This window comes from Stegodyphus dumicola, chromosome 11, assembly GCF_044657685.1.
Source record: "Stegodyphus dumicola isolate Sdum_Otavi_A_Nest chromosome 11, ASM4465768v1".
NCBI classification, from domain to species: Eukaryota; Metazoa; Arthropoda; class Arachnida; order Araneae; family Eresidae; genus Stegodyphus; species Stegodyphus dumicola.
This window is the reverse complement of record NC_140778.1, coordinates 31,841,376-31,847,375: the sequence shown is the minus strand read 5'-3', so window position 1 is coordinate 31,847,375 and position 6,000 is coordinate 31,841,376.

Below are 6,000 nucleotides of genomic sequence, written 5' to 3'. Positions count from 1 at the left end.
TCTCAAATATTGCCAATTTATCAAAGGCTAGCTAGCACAGAATTGCTGTCCAGATGCATTTCTGGTAAAACACAAAATGCTAATGAAAGTATCCATAGTTTAATTTTGGAACAATTGCCCTAAAGAAGTGTTTATTTCTAAAAAAAGGCTAGAAATGTCAGTATTATCAACAATTAATGAATTTAACTTTGGTTGTGTAAATGCCATAAGCGTAGAACAGGAAGAAGTGAACTCGTTTTCCCTACTCATTGCAAAAAAGAGCGATCAGCGTCGCTTGAACCAAAGTAAAAAGAGAAGTTTACCTGCATGGAAAAAACACAGAAATAGTAAAAAAATATTGTAAATCACTAAACGATAATGCAATTGTAGCAAATGAAGGTAAAACATATGGTGCGGGTGATTTTTAAAAATTTCATTGGGTATACGGCATAAATTGTTCTTACCTGTATAACTTCGAATCACCTAGCAATTTGTCATATGTTTATTTTTGTCATTTTTAATATTATGAGATTAAAAATAGTTAAATCTTACAAAAATGTTATCGAATGTTTACAAATTTATATTCAAAGTTAATTTGCTGTTTCTCATGACCATGTATTAAAGGTAAGTTTGAAGGAAAACTTTAAATTCATTTTTCTCAAAACAAATTTTTTCGCAATTTGTGTGTTTTGAAAATGCTCCATGCGTCTCATTTTTAGTTGAAAATGGATGATATTTGGAAGAAACTATATTGTTATATGTTACAGTAGATCTGTGTATGCATTTTTAGATATGAGGTTATTAAGAAGTTTAAACTTGTGAAAACCTTTAACAAAAGGTGAAATTTTTTCGAAAATTGGGTTTAAGTTCACAAAAATAGCCTTTAAAATTTTCTTATCCATCATATTCAATAACGGATACACAAATACTTTTACCAAGCCTTTATAAGTAACATAAAGCAAACATTAGGAAAAAATATTAAAAATTGGAGCGCATGGAGCATTTTAAATTTTTAATTAAAATAATTAATTAATTGCTTTAAAAATTTTTAATTTAAAATAAATTGAAATTTTGAGCATATATTTTGTTTATTGATGCTATAAGATGTACATGTATAAAATTTCTTGTTGAAAAAATGAAAACTTAAAAAAATAATTTTTAAAGTCCACCGTCCCCTTAATGCTTTAAAGTAAAACCATTATTAAAGCTACATATAGATCTGCTATTCCAAATCAAGCTGACATCTTTGACATCATCCTTACCAATACTTCTTTTCCAATTTCTCTTGAAGTCAAGGCAGAACTCACTACGGACCACGTCCTAGTACTTGCTTCGCTTGGAGTTTCAAAAGAAGACACGCATATTACCAGAAGTAACACGGATTGGATTACTTTTCACAATACTTTAATTAAGCATTTACCGACATTCTCTGCGCTCTCCACCAAACCGGATATTCATCTTACCATCCAAATCTTCACGGACAGTATATTGAAAGTCTTTAGAGATGCTACTATCACGGTTCAACTTACTAACAATAATATTAGACTCGAAACAGAATACTAAAATTATGAAACCGCAACTAGAACCCTGCCCTTAAAAGAGAGATTAATGTATTTAATAGAAGTTTTAAGAATCTCATTTCTGATTTCAAAAAAGAAACTAAGGAAGATTTCATTTCTAAACTTAATATAAACGATGGTTCTTTGTAGAAATATCTGCAAAACCTTAAAAGAAATAACATTAATAATAGACCGATACATTCGGGTACTAAAATTGCGTACTCACTTAAAGATAAAGTAGACTTCTTTGCAGAACATCTTGAAAGACAATTTACTCCAAGTATGGAACCCATGAATCGGACTTTTAAAGATATGCTGTTTCCAGCACATTCAGCTATGTTCATTCTTGGCCCCATTCTCCATCGACTCAAAAATCTTCCAAGACTTATCACCCCTTTGGAAATTACAAATATAATTCGATACCTTAACATCAAAAAAGCTCCAGGCAACGATCAAATTACCAACAAAATGCTTCGTAACTTGCCCAGAAATATTATCAGTAAATTTGCCAGCATACTTAACACCTGTTTCCCTCTAAATTATTTTCCTGACCCCTGGAAGCAAGCAAAGATCTTTCTTCTTACCAAGCCTGGTAGAGCTGTGACAAAACCTGACGGCTAACGAACAATCAGCTTGTTATCCAGCCTGGAAAAAATATACGAACGCCTCATACTTACAATATTAGAACCATATTTTCATCTTTTACCTAACGACCAATATGGCTTTAGAAAAAAATTTAGTACAACTCACCAACTCGTGAGAATGGTTGAATTCGAATCTGCATTGTACAATCAGCAAGTGTTGCGCTCCTTATGCTGGACGTGGCAAAAACATTTGTCCGCGTCTGGCATGAGGGCCTCATCTTCAAGCTTATCAAACCAGAACTTCCTAGAGATCTTTTCCTTTTCGAAAAACCACACATTCTTCTTTGCTCAAGGAAATGAAAAGTCAACTCCAAGACCTATAGGATCAAGTGTCCCGCAAGGCAGTATTCTGTGTTTCACCTATTATACATCTCAGTCTTTTCCCACCCTGGTTTAGACAACTGCTCTCTTCTAGCATGTTATGTCGATGATACGGCGGTTCCCATTAAATCAATCAAAGTAAATTACGCTATCGATAAAATGCAGAATTATCTATATTCGATTGAAGATGGTGCATCAATTGGCAAGTGAAATTAAATGCTAGCAAATTTAAATTTTTAACCCTAAGTAAAACCAAGAAGCACATAACGTTTAAAGAATTCCTCTTTCAAGATCCAATACCATTGGTCACAAAGGCAAAATACTTGGGTGTTATTTTAAATCAACGACTCACTTGGTCTAATTATATTAAAAGTGTTAAAAGCAATGCCATCGGAATCATGTGTAGATTTCTTCCAGTCATAGGAAAAAACTCTAATCTGTCTCGAACCAAGGGACACATCTACACTACCTCCATTTGTCCAATACTCTGCTATGCAGCTCCTGCATGGAATACGGCGACTCAAAACAATCTACACCAACTGCAAGTCGTACAGAATAAATTTTTGCGTATAATTACACATTACAACTATCTTATTCGAAATGAACTTTTGCACAGAGACTTAAAACTGACGACTGTCCTCGAATATATCAAAAGATCCAATGAAACATTCTTCACCAAAGCCGTATAATGCGACTTCGTAAATTATTCTCAAGTTCTCAATTATGAAGTTTTCTTTAAAGATTGAAGCCTCCGGCCATTAGCAGCTCACACTTTCATGGGTGGAGACGACAATTTTATCACTTAGCTCCTCAATTGGTAGCGGTCTATACTTCCAATCCATCTGTTTATTGCTTTGTTGTTTCTAAGATGTTTCGAAGTAGTTCTTTAGAAGTTGTATTGACTGAAGTTGTGTTGTATTGTACGAAGATGTGTTGCATTAATTGTGCTGTATTTTCGTAGACCTGATTGCTGTAGAATTGTTGAATTGGAAGTTGTGTTGTACTTTTCGTAGTATTGATTGCTGTAGAAGTCTTGTAATTTAGTATAGTCATTGAAGCCAGTTTTAGTATATTGCATTTCTCTCGTAGTTGTCATTGAACCTGCATTGTCTTGGATCCTAATGGAAAAACTTTTGAGAACATTTCAGGTACTTTGGCCTTGTTCCCTTTTGGTACTTCTCCCCATTTCCTTTACTCCGTTTTCTCTTCAGAGTTAGTCTCCACGTCCAGAATTATACATGTCATGTGCCCTAGGGCTGTAAGTCAAGGACCGTCAACGTTGCGCTGTGCAATAGTTCAGTTATATTATTAGTCTAACTTCATTTTTCGAACTTTCACATATGTCAGGACTCTAAAGGTATTCATTCAGGAATCTGAAACAGCAGGTGAAGTGCATCTCCCGCTTCATGCCAGACAACCAACCAAAGTATCAAATGAGTAACTTATATTCAGGTTAACGCAATCAAAAAGCGCAATTTGCGTCTAGACCTTATGGTATAATAAGTTATTGGAGTACCGTACGCAATTTCCCACCCATATTGCATTAAATTTTCCGTCACATTCAATTAATAAATTATTCTGCATTAAACTAGATTAGTTTGACAAGGCAAAACACGTTAAGTCCATTATTCTAAGGGGAGAGGTGCCGTCAAGGACGAATTTCTAAAAACAACGGTTTACACATGTAGAAAACCGACAATAAAGCTGCATGGGAAACATTAGCTTGGATTCGAAATCAGACCAAATTACCGGTATTTTATAGTCTTTATCACTCGATAATGAGTAAGCACTACTTGCCAGCAATTCCTTTTCATATATACAACAATCCGCGTTACATTTTACCCATCAAAGCCATTATGCAATTGATGAACCTTTCATTGCAAAATATGGTAAATAATTTCAAAACCATACATATCAGAAAAATATCTAAGTAATGAACATAAATAGGAAATTTCCATAAATAGTTAACTCGATGCAAACTATATATATATTGTATTTTTATAATAATTAATAAAAATTTATATAATTCATAGGCTCATTGGCATATGGCGACAAATCAGCGTGGAGTTAAGTTATGGAATTGCTAAAAAGCACAACGGACAAAAATATTTTTTTATATTTTAAAAAAGGATTTCCTTTCATTAAATAGCGGTGTAAATACCAGACATTAAAATATTCATTAAATTAAAAACGCTACGTATTGGATGCACGCAGAACCGATGATAGATTGATAAAATTTATTTTACCCAATGAAATATTTTAGAGTTCTTGACGTTTTCACAAAAATGCAGGTAAGCCTCATTAGTATTACACAGCAGAAGAGCAGTTACACTTGAGACTACTAACAGCGTTAAGTATAACGCAATGGAAAGCGCATCTAAAATGCAAAATTCTGTCGGATACCGAATTCGGTACTCCGAATTCGGCTCTGAACTACGACTCAGAACTGAGTTACAACTCAGGTCTGAACTAACAATTACTGAGAGCAAATGCTCTCTCCGGTTTTATATAGTTTTCACCCGGCCGCCGAGATATCTTTAGCAAATGCCATTTCTCGAAATTACTGGAAGGTATATTCGGTTAAAGTTACATCTACACACCTCACATACTATTAGATCAATTACAGTTATTCACTTACAATACCCCATTAGTGGTTCAGCGGTCGCACCAAAATCTCTCCAAATCGTCGCCAGTTTTGGCGAGTATTGACGATTTCTCGGGAACTTTAACGACAAAAATTAACTTCCAAAACCATCGTGAGCTTGGCGATATCTTGCCAATTTAGGGAGATACCATTTACTCAGTGTTAAACAGACTTGCCCTGTATTGTTATTTTTTCGGCAGAGGATCTTCGTTTAGAACATTTCATTTTACATTACACAACAAATATGAAAATTCACATATAATTTCACTAAAATTATTTACATATGTAAGAAATTCGCAAAAATATTGATTTTAATGCTACATACAATATATAATATAGTGCGTTGGACACGGATGTTGTGTTGACCGGTAATCTATTTCGCAACACTTATAATCGCAAACTGAAATAAGAAATTTCTAGCTAGAATTCTTGTTCCTGCGAACATGAGAATTTTCCAGAACACCCAGTAAGATTCGGGGCACTTATGCAAGGGACATCGGGAACATCTTATTTAAACAATTCTGTTCTCACTTGCATTAAATGTGTAGTAAATGAAAGTGCATTTATTTCAGAAACATTTTGGAACAAACGGCAGACGGAACAACACAGCTGCGAATCTAATAATTACATCTTATATTCTCGACAACCACCGCTTTACCTGAATCTGGTAAAACAGTTATTGCAAAATCTTTTCAGTGCATGGAAGAAATTGAATTGCAACAGGCATAATTAAATATTTTATAACCCATTCGCTTAAGGAGAAACTGGTAGATAAAATTTCGGTAGTATGTTTTTCTAAAATAAGTGTATTTGATCACTTTAAGACGCATTTTTCTTCGAATCGATGCCTGTT